We start from the raw sequence: 15351 nt of genomic DNA, 5'->3' as shown, positions 1-15351 counted from the left end.
ATGTGCAAACTCCACACAATCAGCAAACCCAGGTCTCTTGAGCTGTGAGGCAGCAGTACTAACTGCTGCACCATCCTGCCTCCCGTCTAACCCCAGTGAAGGGAGGGATGATCTGCACCTGTTCTCACATGTTCACACACCATTGAGGATTAAACAAAGACTGTTGATCTTAACGCAACACAAAGAGAGCACTGGAGGAACTCAGTGGGTCAGGCAGCATCTATGGGGGGAATGGACAATCAATGTTTCATCTTTCATCTGGACTGGTGTCAGACCTGCTGAGTTCCTCCAGTGCTCTTTTCATATTGTTCCAGATTCTAGCATCTACAGTCTCTTGTGTCTCCGTGTTGATCTTAAAGTGTGTGTGTCAGAGCAGCTTATGCAAATCAGTAGGAAGCAGGCCATCCCATGGAGAAGAAAGGACAGTAACAAATTTCATTATAGTAGAGAAAGTGGGTGCTAGCATGTATGGGGATTGCTGGCATAGATCTTGTAAGAAGCCAGTGTGAAGACGGCTTCCAATGGAGATGTTGGGGAATGGATGGTCAGGGGATAGGGCCCATCAGAGTGTTATTGGCAGAGATCAGTGGGTTGGTGAGGAAGTCAGGGCATCAGGGGTTGGAGAATAGTGGATCTTGATAAATGGAGATGGTACTGTTGGACAGGGTCCTATATAATGCAAGCTGAGTATAAGGCCTAACTTTCTCTGGTGCTGGGCTGTGTTGGCCTGGTTTCCTGAGGGTCACTAATGACAATTCTTCTGGAATAGTGTGGTCTAAATTCATACACAATTCTTCAAAAAGCCTATTGCCTTGAGAACTGACAAAATTAGTTGCAATACCCTTTCAGAAGTGCAAATGCGATCTATGGTTGGAAATGCTGGTCACATTTCCAGAGCAACACAAGGTAACCTGGAAATAGTTGTTATCATAACTTCACTCGATAACAAGTATATTTTCAAATGTGTGGTGCTGAAATAAATAGTGCTATGTGATCTCATTTCCAGGCTAATGTTGTCCCATGTGTGATGTGCCTCATTGGCTGTTAGATTGTGCTTTTGATGTGTTGTTATTGATATACCCCACTAACCAAAACATTTAACTTGACCATTAAAGATAGCTGCAGAGTTTACCAGACTATGTTCACAATAACCTGCAATTTTTCTGCAAGCAATGAAAAGAAATCCCATAAACCTCCCCAATTTTTAGTAAAGCTGGTTATGTGTAATGGTTCCAAGAGTGACCTTTCTTCAAAACACCCGAAGTCCAATCCATATCATTATACTTTATCATTTATCATTCTACAAAGCCACTGCATACAGCTATCTAAACAGCATAATATTTCACATAACACTCATAATCACACTGCTTCACTTTAAGCTTCAAGAGACTGGAAATGACTGAAGTTAAGCTCACTTTCACTTCTAATTGTTGACTGACATGTTCTGCATTTCCACCATTTTCTGATTTTATTTCACATTGCTTCTGTTGGACCCTTTTTGCTTTTTCTCTCTCTGGTCTTACTTTCCCAATTGGTAACTGAGCTGGATCCTGGGAATGTGAATCCTGGGAATCTAAGGTGTAATTCCATCATCCTGTTCTCCCAACAGAGAACATAAATGAAATGATTGGAGCTACATTGCAGGATTATCGTGAAGCTCAGCCTGCAGTGGATAGGGAACATTGAGAGAATCAACCTAAAGAATTTAAATCTGTTCTTCTCTCTTCTCCATTCATCTTTCCAAACCTGCTCTGTTTTAGAACTGCTTTGCAAAAAAAAACATCAGGCTACCAACATTGACAGGTCCAATATAATTCAGCAATAATCCATGAAAATTTAAGGTTATATAGTTTTAGTTTTTACCTCATTTCCAAATCTCCCATACTATACATTCTAGTCCTCCTTGCATCCTCAGTGATACATTGCACCATGTCATAATCAATCTTTCCAGGACCTCAAGATTGGAGAGATGTTCTCTCTCTACTTTCTGCCCCTCCACTGTCAGTTTTCCCCTTCTCTTCCATTATCGTTAATGCAGTGAGGCCCTTCCTAAATCCTGCTATTGCGGAAATTGCGGGTTCTGGTATAACAGGCTTCTACCCCAATGGAGTGGGTCATCTAACCTGCTCCACCCAGGGTTTCTGACCAGGGTCAGTGGCCCTGTTCTTGGTTATTACCAGACTTGTCTTCTGCCACCTAGTCCCGGAAACTTGACTCACTGTCTTTACAATAGACCCTGTGATCCAAACCAATCATGTCCTGGGAGTGGAACAATGACTTGTGGTGCACCAAGGGATGTGCATTGAAAACAAAATGATAACTCTTGAGTGAAAACATTCCACTGGCATGATTTAAATGTTTATCAAAATAGTATAAAAAGTGTTTAAGCTGTTTTGCCTCCCAGAAATGATTATGCCTACAGACCTTTGCAAATTCCCACAATTAATAAATGTATTATCATTTTGCAGTTTTCTGCAACTCAACTGCAATTTTTTGAAGTTCATCTTATAATCTAGGTAAGGCCTTACTAATAAGCTACATATAGATATTAGTTGTGACAGTAACTTTGGGAATTGATCTCCATTCAAAGTGCATCTGACAGTTATTAATGGGAAGCTGAATGCTTCTAATGGGGAGCTGAATACTTGACTCACATCCAGAGGGCAGTGAGTTCAAGACCCCAGTGCAGCTCAGTGTTCACATTCTACTGGTTTGCTTGTCTGCTCAGTATTAAAAAATGACTTGAAAAGCTTGGACCGAAGCCATAGTTCTGGGCACTCGTGAGAATGGAAAGGATAAGAAAAGGGACGTGCAGAGGAGTTTAAATTTGATTCCTTTTTGAGGCATATTTTAAACAGATGTATATTATGCATAACTGTGCATACTTGATGTATTTAATGTTTAATGGAGGACCTCCTGCCCCTGTTAGACCCCTACCCCTCCCATAATTGATAGGGAGATGTGATGTTTATCAAAAAGTCATAAAAGGTTAACTTGAAGTGCTTGAACTTTTAAAGTCTTTATGAACTAGAATTCAAAAATATATGTAGGAGTATCTCAATATTGTAAAGATACACGGAGGAGGAAGAATGTGTACACTTTCAAGTTCAGATCACCAGTGACCTCACAAGGACCATCTACTTCAACCTCAATTACACCGTGCTGCTCAGATCCTGTCTCTATCTGCAGTGGAACTCGTCAGCCATGTTTTTATTACATATGAACCTAATTATTCCAGCAGGCTCCTCACCAGACTCCTAGCTTTTACCCTCTTAACTTGAGGTCATCCAACTCTGCAGCCCAATTCCTAGTTTACATCCTAAGTTCTATTTGCTTGGAATTCCAATGCTGGCTCTCAGATATAAAACACATTGGTTTTAAATTTTGCACCTTTGTTTTCAGATTCCTTCAATGTCTTGTCCCTCATTAACTCTGTGATCTCTTCCAGGCCTATAACTCTGCAAGGTACCTATGCTCTAATTATTCTGGATTCCAGATCATGACCACTGAAATCCCTTCCCTAAGCATCTCTCTGCGTCTTTCCCCTCCTCTAAGGTGTTTCTTAGAACCTGTCTCTTTGGTCATCTGTCTTCATATCTCATGTGGCTCGATATCAAATCTTGCTCCCTAACATCCCAAGGAAGTTTTACTATGTTAAAGGACAAAATAAAAGGAAAGTGCTTTTTTCCATAAGAATTTTGATATAACAGAGGACAAATTAAAGATGGAATGAGAAGGCAGATAAAAACAAGTTCTTTCTTTCATTCCCAGGATAATAGAACAGTGATTAGTTGAATCCTAGAAAAGGGAGCCACAGCCAAGATTCAACACTTGTATGTCCCAAAGATAATTGCAAATCCTTACTGTACCCCAGCATATTTCACTTTCAGATCTGAGCTGCTATAGCAACAACCATTTGTTGTTGAGATGATGGTTTATATCAGGAAATATAAAGATATTTTTGATGAAGCACATTTTATAGGCCACACAAAACAGTGGGCCCAAGTTTGGTTCATAACCCTTGCTGATCTCATTTTTTGAGGAGATTCCCACCATAGCAATATCTCAATTTTAAAATTCTCATGCTCATACAAACATATGAATTGGGAATATTTTGCGATGCCACCACAGTCCCTACCCCCAACCCCAACCTGAGCTCTGTAATCTACTCTAACCAAACAATCTCTGCATCCTCCAAGTCTGGCCTCTTGTCCATCCCTATTTTAATTGTTCCAATCCTGGCAACTGTACTCTCAGCCATCTAAGTGCTAAGAACTGGAATCCTTTCTTTGAACCTTTCCAACCCACTCTCTCTCTTTCTTCCTTTGATATTCAATGATTTACCTCAATGGCCAAATCTTGAGTGACTTCTATCCCAACTACTCCTTATATGGCTTGGTGTTCGGTTTAGTTTGATAATCCTCCTTGAAAGCCCCTTCCCACATATTATGTTTCAGTCATTATATAAATACAAGTTGCTGTTAATTTGTTGAAAGGAGTCATTCAGTCTTGTGGCCTGGAGTTACGAAGTTGATATATTGACTGAATATTCCAGTCCTGATTACTTTTCAATGACCCTGGCTAAAAAGTGTGATTGGCTAGAGAGAGTTAGGATCAGACGCAAAGGATTTCATAGTTAAATATCTCCACAACACTCCCTATGCTGGCACACATATGGTGAATGGCTCCTGAACAGGATACGAGTAAACAGCAAGAGTCAATAAAACAGTAGCTCCATAAGGAATCGGAACTTTCAGGGCAAATTGGAAGCCTAAAAAAACTTATGCATATATTAAAATCTTGCTCCTGAAAATGTTTCCCAAGCAGCTGGGGATGAGAGATGAAGAGATCCAAAGGGATGTATCTAATGGAGTTATTTTAATATAGCCTCTGGTTATGATAGTCCCTGGTTTCATCATCCTTAGTATGAGTGCTTAACACATCCATAAATAAACCAGATAAAAGTCCACCCACTTTGACACACCTCTTAGCTCGATATATGCTTCTCAAGAACGGTTGAAGTGCTGACTGCACCCTGTCTTCTGAATATTAAAATACTTCTAAATATGGACCCTGTTGATATTTAGGAATAATATTCAAAATGAAAAAGAAAACAATTCATAAATATCAAAACAATTGTTTACCAATGTGAATTCAAGTTATTTGCATAGATGGACAAAAGAGAACATTGCCTTTAAATAATTTTTATGCACATAAAGTCTAGTCTTTCATTTCACTGAGCTCCATCTTATTTTTTCTTTTCCTTGCCAGCAGAAACCCTGAGATTGGCATCGTGGGTACCAGAGGGAGGCCAGCTGAGGCAGCAGCCCAGAATTAAAAGGCGAGTCCCGCATATATCGAATAATTTATGCATCAAAGTCTAACAAATAAAGGCTAACCAACCCTACCCCCCCTCCTCCCCCCCAGGGGACTGAAGCCACCACCCCTGCAGCACAGAATTTCCGCTCGTTCACTCATTAGCAATGGCAAAGCAGATGCGAAGATAACTCCCATTGGCTCTGCCAGGGCTGTCGTGTTGCTGACCCTTCCACTCACTGCAACTTGTATATACGAGGGGCGGGGGTGAGGGGAAGTGGAGGGGTTTAGAGGTAAGTCAGCGAGGTGTGGAGCTGAATAACATGCATATGCTAATAGATGATAGGTTTGGGAGGTGGTTAGATCTAGATTTATGCAGGGGAGAGGTGCACTGCACGACTGTTATACAGGTTCTGGCTGCTTTTAATGAGCCTGTGTTAATTAGGTGCAATGATTAGTTCTTTCTTCTGCCTTAACTCTTTCATCAGCTCTTCCAATTTAAAACAAATTGTTTCCTGGGTAGTCTTGAGGGGAGGGATGGAGACAAATACAGTGAAACAGAGAGATGAGAAAAAGAGACAGACAAGAGAGACAGAGGGATGAGAGAGAGAGAGAGAAAGAGAAAGAAAGAGAAATAAGAGAGAGGGGGAGGAGAGGGAGAGAAGCAAGTGTGAGGGAGAGACAGACGAGAGACAGACAAGAGTGACAGGGATAAAGAGGGAGGGAAATAGAGAGACGAGAGAGGCAGAGAGATGAGAGAGGGAGTGAGAGAGAGAGAGAGAGAGAGAGAGAGAGAGAGAGAGAGAGATCCATTCACCTTTTAGAGCTTGCTATTTTGTGCCTGGCAAATTTCTCCAATTGTAGTCCATCAAAGAAACACTCCTTATAGTCAGTTTATTATTATTGAGGGTACCTTGAGGGCAGTATGGCCATTCTTTACTTCTTTCTCGTCCTTCCCTCTGCCCTCCAAAAGCAACAAAATGTTGCTGTGGTTAAATGTGGGCAATTGCCATCCTCTGGAAATTCACTCGACTGGTTGTACCTTGAGGTTAATCTACGGGATTGATTTTAACTTCCAATGGGATTCTGATAGGAAACTATAACGTAGAAACATAGACCAGTTCAGTACAGGAACAGACCCTTCGGCCCACCATGTCTGCGTCAACCATGATGCCAAATTAAACCAACCCCATCTGCCTGCACGTGGTACATATCCCTTTATTCGCTGTCTGTTCAAAGTGCTTCATACGAGAAATTATTTTCCACATAACTTTGGTAGCAATATTTTAAATAGAAGCACAAAATATTCCTAAACTCGGTTCCTCCAGACACCACAAAAGAACATTTAAAAATCTACATCTCAGGGTTTCTGTGCTTCTTGAAGACATCTAACATGGCTCAAAGCAGCTTAGCTGTTCAGTTAGATTAGAGTTAAAATGGCAGTTCAATCCAATTGATGTCATCACACTGTAAACGGCATACTTAAAGAAGGTCCAAAAGTAAATTACTGCAGATGTATGAAATCTGGAGTCAAAACAAAATGCTGGAGAACCTCGACATGTCAGGCATTATACGTGGAGACAGAAACAGAGTTAATGATTCAGGTCAATGAATTAATTATTCAGAGCAATCTGAACTGCTGTGTTTATGTTTGCTGATGGTACAAAGCTGAGTGCCAGTGTGGGTTATGAGGAAGATGCAGAGAGGCTTCAAAGGAATACAGAAGGCCCAGAGCATGCCAGATGGAATATAACACGGTCATCCATTTCGGTAGAAAAAGTGGAAAAGCAGAGTAGTTTTTAAATAGAGAGTGACGGAAAGGTGTCGATATTCAGAAGGACCCAGGTTTCCTTGCATGTCAATCACTGGAAGTTAACATAAAGGTACAGCAATCAGTTATGTCAAAGTCAAAGTCGAGTTTATCGTCATATGCACAAGTACATGTACACACAAGTCCAATGAAAAACTTACTTACAGCAGCATCACAGGCACATAGCATCAGATAAACAGCATTCACAAAAAAACATAAATTAAACACAATGTTTACAAGAAAGAAGACAATTAGAACAAAAAAAGTCCATTTTAGTGCAAAGTGATCAAAGTGGTCATAGTGTTGCTAAATTGTACTGATTAGGAAGACAAATAGTCTGCTATCCCTGTTTCAAGAGGATTTATGTGCAGGAATATAGATGTCCTGCTGGAATTATACAGGGCCCTGCTGAGATGGCACCTGGAATATTTAGCACAGGTCTTGCCTCCCTTCCGAAGGAAGGATATAATTGAGATAGAGGAAATACAACAAATATTCACCAGACTAATTTTTGGAATGTGGGTTGTGTCCTGTGAGGAGAGATTTATCTGAATGGAATTCTCTTGAGTTTAGAAGAAGGAAAGTTAATCTCACTGCAACATATAAAATTCTTATCAGCTTTAAAGGCTAGATGAATGGATGATGTTTTCCCCGGCTGATGTGGCTAGAACCATGGGTCAAAGTCTCAAAATATAAGTTTGGCTATTCAGGACTGTGATGAGAAGAAATCTATTTGCCCTTAAGCAAGAGGGCAGTGGAAGCAGAGTCATGATATTGGAGACACTCATTGATACATCTTTGTGTTTGGCTTAATCAAGGGATGTGGGGTTAGTTCAGGAAAGTGCCGCTATAGTGAAAGATTGGCCATGATATTAGTGAGTGGCAGAGCAGGCATAAGGGGCAGAATGGCCTACTCCTACCTTTGTTTCTTTTGTTCTTATGCTCTTCAGCAGCGGTGAGTACAATTTTCAGAGAGCAACCATAGCTTCATGTCTCCTGTCTCTTTTACAGCAAGTTCCAGCAACTGATAGGTAGATAGATAGATAGATAGATAGATAGATAGATAGATAGATAGATAGATAGATAGATAGATAGATAGATAGATAGATAGATAGATAGATAGATAGATAGATAGATAGATAGATAGATAGATAGATATTTTTTAGTCACATGTACATCGAAACACACAGTGAAATGCATCTTTTTACGTTACTGAGAATGTGCTGGGAACAGCCCACAAGTGTCGCCACTCGTCCGACGCCAACATAGCATGCCCACAACTCCTAACCTGTATGCCTTTGGAATGTGGGAGGAAACCGGAGCACCCGGAGGAAACCCACGCAGACACACAGGGAGAACATACAAACTCCTTACAGACAGTGATGGGAATTGAACCCAGGTCACTGGCACTGTAATAGCGTTTCGCTAACCGCTACACTACCGTGCTGCAGCAATGACACCATCTGACACCATGTAGGCAATACATAGACAAAGTAAGGGCATAAGCATTCAGCAGATCTGAACCTTTCTTTTGCTGTTGTGTTTTCTGTTTAAACTTTCCTTTTTGATTCTGAGGAATGATGGACTTTCCACTAGGGAACCTGGTGGCAGCCTTAGGTTACAAAGAATGTTGGCTACAGAATAAAGCATCGTTCATACCACTCCATCAAGCACACACGGGTCAAAAAATAGCATGGATAAGATATAGAATAAAGCTGCCTGCACGTTATTCCCTCGTGGATTAAAATACAGCTCCAATCAGGTGTAAAGTTGTGTTATGTTACCACAACATAGTTCAACACCCATCTCATGGTCATTTTTGAAAGAATCGTATATTTCTGCTTTCTGCCCTGCCACCCTGTGACCTTTCTAAGTAAGACAACAAATTAGTAATGTGCTAGGAACACTCATGCCAACTAGGAAGTTTTAAACTATCCAGACTTGTGCAGCCAATACCGAGAATCGAGCCATTTCCACCTATCAATGAAGATGTGAACCCAAATCCCTGTGTTGTGTTTTTGAGATTGTCAGTTGGAGGATTGATGTAGCACAGAGCAACATTATTAAACCCTCAGAACTCTATGGAGGGATTTAAAATAAGAATTCTTGGGTTTTTATTGAATCCACCTTTGGTATTCAGTTCAAGGACTCTGTGTCTTTGTTTTATAATTATAGGCTGCTCAATGGGCAAGGCTCAAATTTTGTTTAAGGATTAATATCTAACTAGGTGGTGGGCACAGGCATAATGGAGAGAGTGAACTCTACCCACTGAACAGGTTTTTCTCCCCAACCTTTGACAATGACTGGAGCATGTTTTGTGGATTTCCCTCTTTAAACAGAATGTCAAACATTCCTCTTTCACGTTGGGTGTGAAGGTGATGGTGAGCAACCTGATCTTTGAATTGCAGGAAGGTACGGTGCCAGCAAACAAAACTGTAGCTGATTGAAGCCAATTTTATTTCCATATTTGAGGCTGTGGAAATTTGGATTACTTGAAGATAATGGATAGAGGTTTTTTTTCCACATGATAAGCTCTCTGAGAAAACAGAATAAACCTCACTGTCAGGATGCTACTAGGCTCATCAGAGACCAAACATCCCAGTGAATACAGTTCAAGTATACTTTAATGGCTGTAAAACTCTTTACTACATCCAGAGGTTATGAAAAGTGCTAAATGCATTTCTCTCACTTTGTCACTCATTTTCCTTTCCTTTCTCCTGGTTGTTCCGTCTCTTTTCTTTCCCTGTCTTACTCTCTCTCATTTTTCCATTTTTTCCTCCTTCTTTCTTGCCCCTTTCTCTCTAAGAGCATAAGAAATGGGGTCAGGAACAACAAACATTCTGCTGGAGGAACTCAGTGGGTTGAGCAGCATCTGTAGGAGGAAAAGAATTGTTGACGTTTCAGGTCAAAACCCAGCATCAGGACTTAATTCCTTTCCTCCCACAGATGCTGCTTGACCTCCAGCAGATTGTTTGTTGCTCCACCTTACAGCATCTTCAGTCTCTTGTGTCTCCAGGAGCAGGAGTAGAGCATTTGGCCTCTGGTGTCTGCTCCAACATTCAATAAGAATCAGCCCCACTTTCCTGTGTTGACCCCATATCCCTTGATTCCCTTAATGTCCAAAAATCTATCAATTGCCAATCTTATTGGGTAGAACATTGTAAAGATTTACTTTGCTCAGGATGAAGGAATTTCTTCTCACCTCAGTCCTGAATCAGTACCTCCTTATTTTGAGAATGGTTCTAGGCACCTCGGCTAGAGGAAATATCATTCTTGTATCTACCATGTTAAGCCCCATAAAAATTAGTATCTTTCAATGAGATCATCTCTCTTTCTTTTGAACCTTAGTATAAACCCAGATTGCTTAATCTGCCTTCATTGGACAAACCCTTAAATCCTATCACAGGATCCAGTCTGATGAGTTTATATTTCATTCCTTCTGTCACAAGTATATCCTTACTTAGAAAGAAAGACAAGACCTGTAAACAATATTCTAGATGCATTCTCACCAGGGCCCTCTATAATTCCAGTGAGATGTATTTACTGCTGTATTCAAATTGTCTTGCAAAAAGGGCCAATGTCCTGTTTTCTGTCTCCTTTTAATCCCTTTCTTTTCTCTCTCCTTCTCTCTCTTTCCTTTCCTTTATCTGTCTCTTTGATTTTCTCTTTTTTTTAACAATCAATCCAAACATGCCTAAGCTCGGCGGAACACCATCAGCTAAAGTTCTACTGATCCATTCAGTCAATCCTGGTGGAAAACGCGAACATGCAGGGCTCGGAATTAGGACCGGAGAGGACTTGGCTGCAATGCCTTCCTTTGTTGAATATCCTGTTGACACCTGGGGCTTGTGTGACAAGTAGGTTAGCCATTCAGTTGCAGTACAGAGGGCAGCCAGCACCTATAGACTGTGCTCTGTACAAGAGAGTAGGTGACACAAAGGGGAGCATGAGAACATGGCAATGAATGAGTTACAAGTAATAAGAGGATGGAATTATATTTTCCTTAACATTTTAACAATGTATGATTGCTCCCAGCAGCATTTGCTCAGCATTAAGCAAGTAACATAAAAATCACTATGGAAAAAAATACAATTTGTTTTAGAGCTTTTCTTGTGATTCAGAGGAACAGTCGAGTCGGGCGGGAAGAATCTCAGAGAATCTTAATGATGAGGTGACGTCGGGAGTCAGGACATACCAAGTGCATATGTCAGTAACCAGGCTGTCAGAAACAATCACTCCATTCTAAGCAAGCTCTCAAACTCTGCAATTAATGTGCTGTTAATGAAATTCACTGGAGCCTCACCAAACGTTAGCACTGAGGAAAATAGGGAACGCACAACAAACGGCTCTTGTCAGAGTCCTTTGAATTCCCCCTTCTCTCTTCTCTTTACCCATCACATTCACAAATACACCCGCTTCCGAGGCTGATTTAAATAAACTGTCTTCTAATTAAATAGTATTTGATTTTTGTTATTACTAATCGAATTCCAAAGCTGTTGAAACATACTGGAGTACTTTACTGTGAGGGACTGCATGAATACTGTTTTTATATCGTCTGCATAAGAGCTATTGTCTAAAAGCAGCTTTTAAAGACAATAAAAAGCACTTTGCTTTCACTACAGATCTGATTGGGTTTATTGCTTCAATTGTAGGCATCCACCAACCAACAACCCCTCCCCCATCCCCACCTTTAATTTGAATTGTATTTGACCAGCTGATGGGAAGCGTTTCGATAATATTTTCCTTTTCTCTTCTCCTGTGTTGTTTTCTCACTTCTGTCTTGCAGGTGATGACTCATGCTGGGGGCTTGGCACTAACAAGATTTCAGAGCCACTGAAAAGCCAATTGCCCTCGGCAGCCTGGCATATTACCAGGGATCAGCCCTTCCTATTGCATCTTCTCACCATAACCCTCAATCTCTCTAAGAAATAAACCCATTATGCCTTAAACTAACTTGGCAGGCTAGAGACAGGATCAAAAATGTTATTCTCCCAGCACAAGGCTATCCCAGGGTACTTCAGATCTACTGACACCTGCAATATCCCCATATGCTGGATTTTTGGCTGCAAAATCTGTGGTGGTGAGAGATTAAATTCCCACCCTCCTTTGACATGAAACTCAAAGGCAGAATTTCAATGTGCATTATTTGGATGAGACTTTAAACCAAGGCCTCATCTGCCATCTCAGGTATGAGATCCCATGGCACATGATTTATAGAACATAGAACAGTATAGCACAGGAACAGAATGCCTTCATCGAACATGATGCTGAATTAAACTAAATCTCTTCTGTTTGTATACAATCCATATCCCTTAATTCCCTGCATGTTCATGTGTCTATCTAACAGCCTCTTAAATGCCACTTTGATTTGATTTTGAAGAACAGTGGAATCCTCCTTAATGTTGTGGCCAAGATTTATCCCTGACTCAACATCCCTAAAAACAGATTATCTGATCTATGTGTGGGAGCTTGCTGTGTGCAAATTTGCCTATCATGTTTCTTACAAAACAACAATTTAACACGATGACATTTTGACCACTTTGCACTACAATGGGCTTTGTTTTATTTTGTTCTAATTGTGTTCTTTCTTGTATAATTTTGTACAATTTATGTTTAATTTATGCTTTTCTTGTGAATGTTGTGTATCTGATGCTATGTGCCTGTGAAGCTGTGATGCTGCTGCAAGTAAGTTTTCCATTGCACCTGTGCATACATTTACTTGTGCATATGACAATAAACTCGACTTTGACTTTAACTTCAAGAGTACTTTATTACCTGTAAATTGTTTTGGATATGCTGAAATAGATGTGAAAAGTTTTCTATAAAGTTACCTTCTTTTAACTTGCACACCTTCTTTAACTCTAGAGATACAAGAGTTGCCAAGTCTCTTCAATACTGGTGGGCCTCATGTTTAAGTTCAGTACTGTCCACTGCTGACAGTCCCACACCTCCACTGAACAGACTGATTCAATAGAAAGCTGTCATAAGCTGGGAACAGGGTTTCGTTTCACTTTTCTCCTCTCCCTAAGGCAAGGATATTTTGTAGATCCCCAATTACTGGGCGGGCTATGATTAGCTAACATAGCGCAGGTCTTGTAATTAGTTTTTACAAATGTCTTAAAGAAAAACACCTGTGTCTGAACCGTACCATTCTTTAATCATCACACATTGGAATCATTTCAATAGCTCTGTGGGACTTGCTCATTTCAAATACTATTTCTAATTGCTCATTCTTCATCACTTAAAATTCTGCTGAGCAGAATCAGATGTGCCCTATTGTATTCCAAATAGGAACTGGCTCATCAAAAGGCCTCATGTCCAGCTCCTTGTCAGTGTTGTGTGTGTTTTCTCATTTTGGATAGAAGTTGGGGTTCTCAAGTTGGCCCCACTACCCAGAGTAAATCAATGGCTTCTGGCAGGTATTTTGTGCGTGTGAATGTGTGCCTTTTAATGCGACTGTATGCATTTGCGTGTGTGTGTGTACGTGTGTGTCTGTGCGCATGCATGTGCGTGTGCACGTGTGTGTGTTGAACACAATGGCAGACCAATTGATGTCCCACCATTGTTCTAACCTACCAGAATGCACTTTGTAGTCATGCATGACAGGTGCTCGCTTGGAGAAGGTACTTGCATATAATGTCAATATAATGTGTTTCTGATTCACTTATATTTCAGTGAATGTGAAAAATGATTGTGTACAGACTATATGGAGAGAAAGACAAAGGAATGAACATGTTTGAAAGACATCTCGTCTAGGATGTTCCTGGACAAATTTATTTGAATAGTGCTCATTACAGATATGTAGTTCCATAAAATTGTGCTGCAGTTATCCTTGCCAAGTACCAATAATGTAGAAAACCTGAAAATAGAATGATTGGTATTATGTTCTGTTAATAAGTTTAAATCCGTAAATATTTGAAATTATTTTCTTGGGTGTTGTCCAGGTGAAAGGGGAACTCTCACAGTGCAAGGCGTAGTTCTATTGATGAGACTCGGAGGAACAGTGTGGTGATAGGTGACATTCTTTATGCTAATCTGGTGTTTTGAAAGCTTGGGGGTTATAAGAGAGAAGTAAAACAGAGAAGGGACAAACTCTGCATCTTCAGGTCCTAGGAAAGAACAGACTACAGTGGAAGGCAGAATGTAGTTAGGGCCATCTGCAGTGTGTACCGTACCTGAGTGTCTGCTCCCAGCCTGTTGTCCTGACTGTGATGTCATTAGTTAGCCGCTCTTTACTGAACTTTCTTTAAACCAGAGGTTTCATTTTTGTTGATGGCTTGGATGAATTTCAACAGAATTTACATCACATCTTATAAATCTTTTTGTTTCCTGATGTTTATCCTTTTTCGAGAAGGGTACAACCCCTTTAAAACAAACTTTTCTCTATCCACTATTTGTATTAGATTCATAAAAATGGTTTTACCTGTATGGTGAGAATTTTGTTAAATTAGCTGAATGTATCTGAGCCATATCACTGCTTAGTGGGAAATTTTTAATAAAGAGAAGATATATTCTCATGCTAACTTTCTAGTTAAATCGTTCTGAAAGAATTTCATTAAATGTGTGATGCTTTTCAAATGCTGCTGAAACAGCAACATAGTTGCTGGTTCTGCTGTACATAGAGAATTGAACAAGTACAATGTGGGGAAGGAGACAGTGTCTGAAGTTGCTGCAAATTAGTGCACAAACAAAAAGCCTGGTTATTTATGGTGTAGACCAGTCACACATAGTTCCAGCCAGTGTCGGCTGTGGGGAAGGAGTGAGGGCAATGACAGAGTGGAAATTGAGAGTCTCAATAAGCTCCCCTGGAAATGTCCACAGACATCCCAGTGCCTCATGATTTGAAAGCACTTTTTTTTTGGCTTCATTGTTTTGCCATCTTCTTTTTTTTTACAATCAACATTGAGTTATTTCTAATGGTCTCGTCATTGCTCATTAGCAAGGGAGACAACAAAACAGGAAAGCCACTACATTAGGATCTCTTCCCCTGCCGATCCATGGGAAACAACTCACCCCTTCCCCCCAACCCTTCTCTCCTCAGTGTTTATAAACAAGATGAAGCACGATCAACATTGATGACTTGAATCGTGAATTAGAACCAAAGTCCCATTTTGTCCACATTTCTGAGTTCCTCTCCTTTTATTCTTTCCTCGAATAAAGTCATTGCCAGTATTGCCACCAGACCCACACTTTACAGAGGTGATTCATTTATTCTCTGCCTCTCA

The sequence above is a fragment of the Pristis pectinata genome, chromosome 28, assembly GCF_009764475.1.
Source record: "Pristis pectinata isolate sPriPec2 chromosome 28, sPriPec2.1.pri, whole genome shotgun sequence".
Lineage (NCBI taxonomy): Eukaryota > Metazoa > Chordata > Chondrichthyes > Rhinopristiformes > Pristidae > Pristis > Pristis pectinata.
This window is presented reverse-complemented; position numbering follows the sequence as displayed.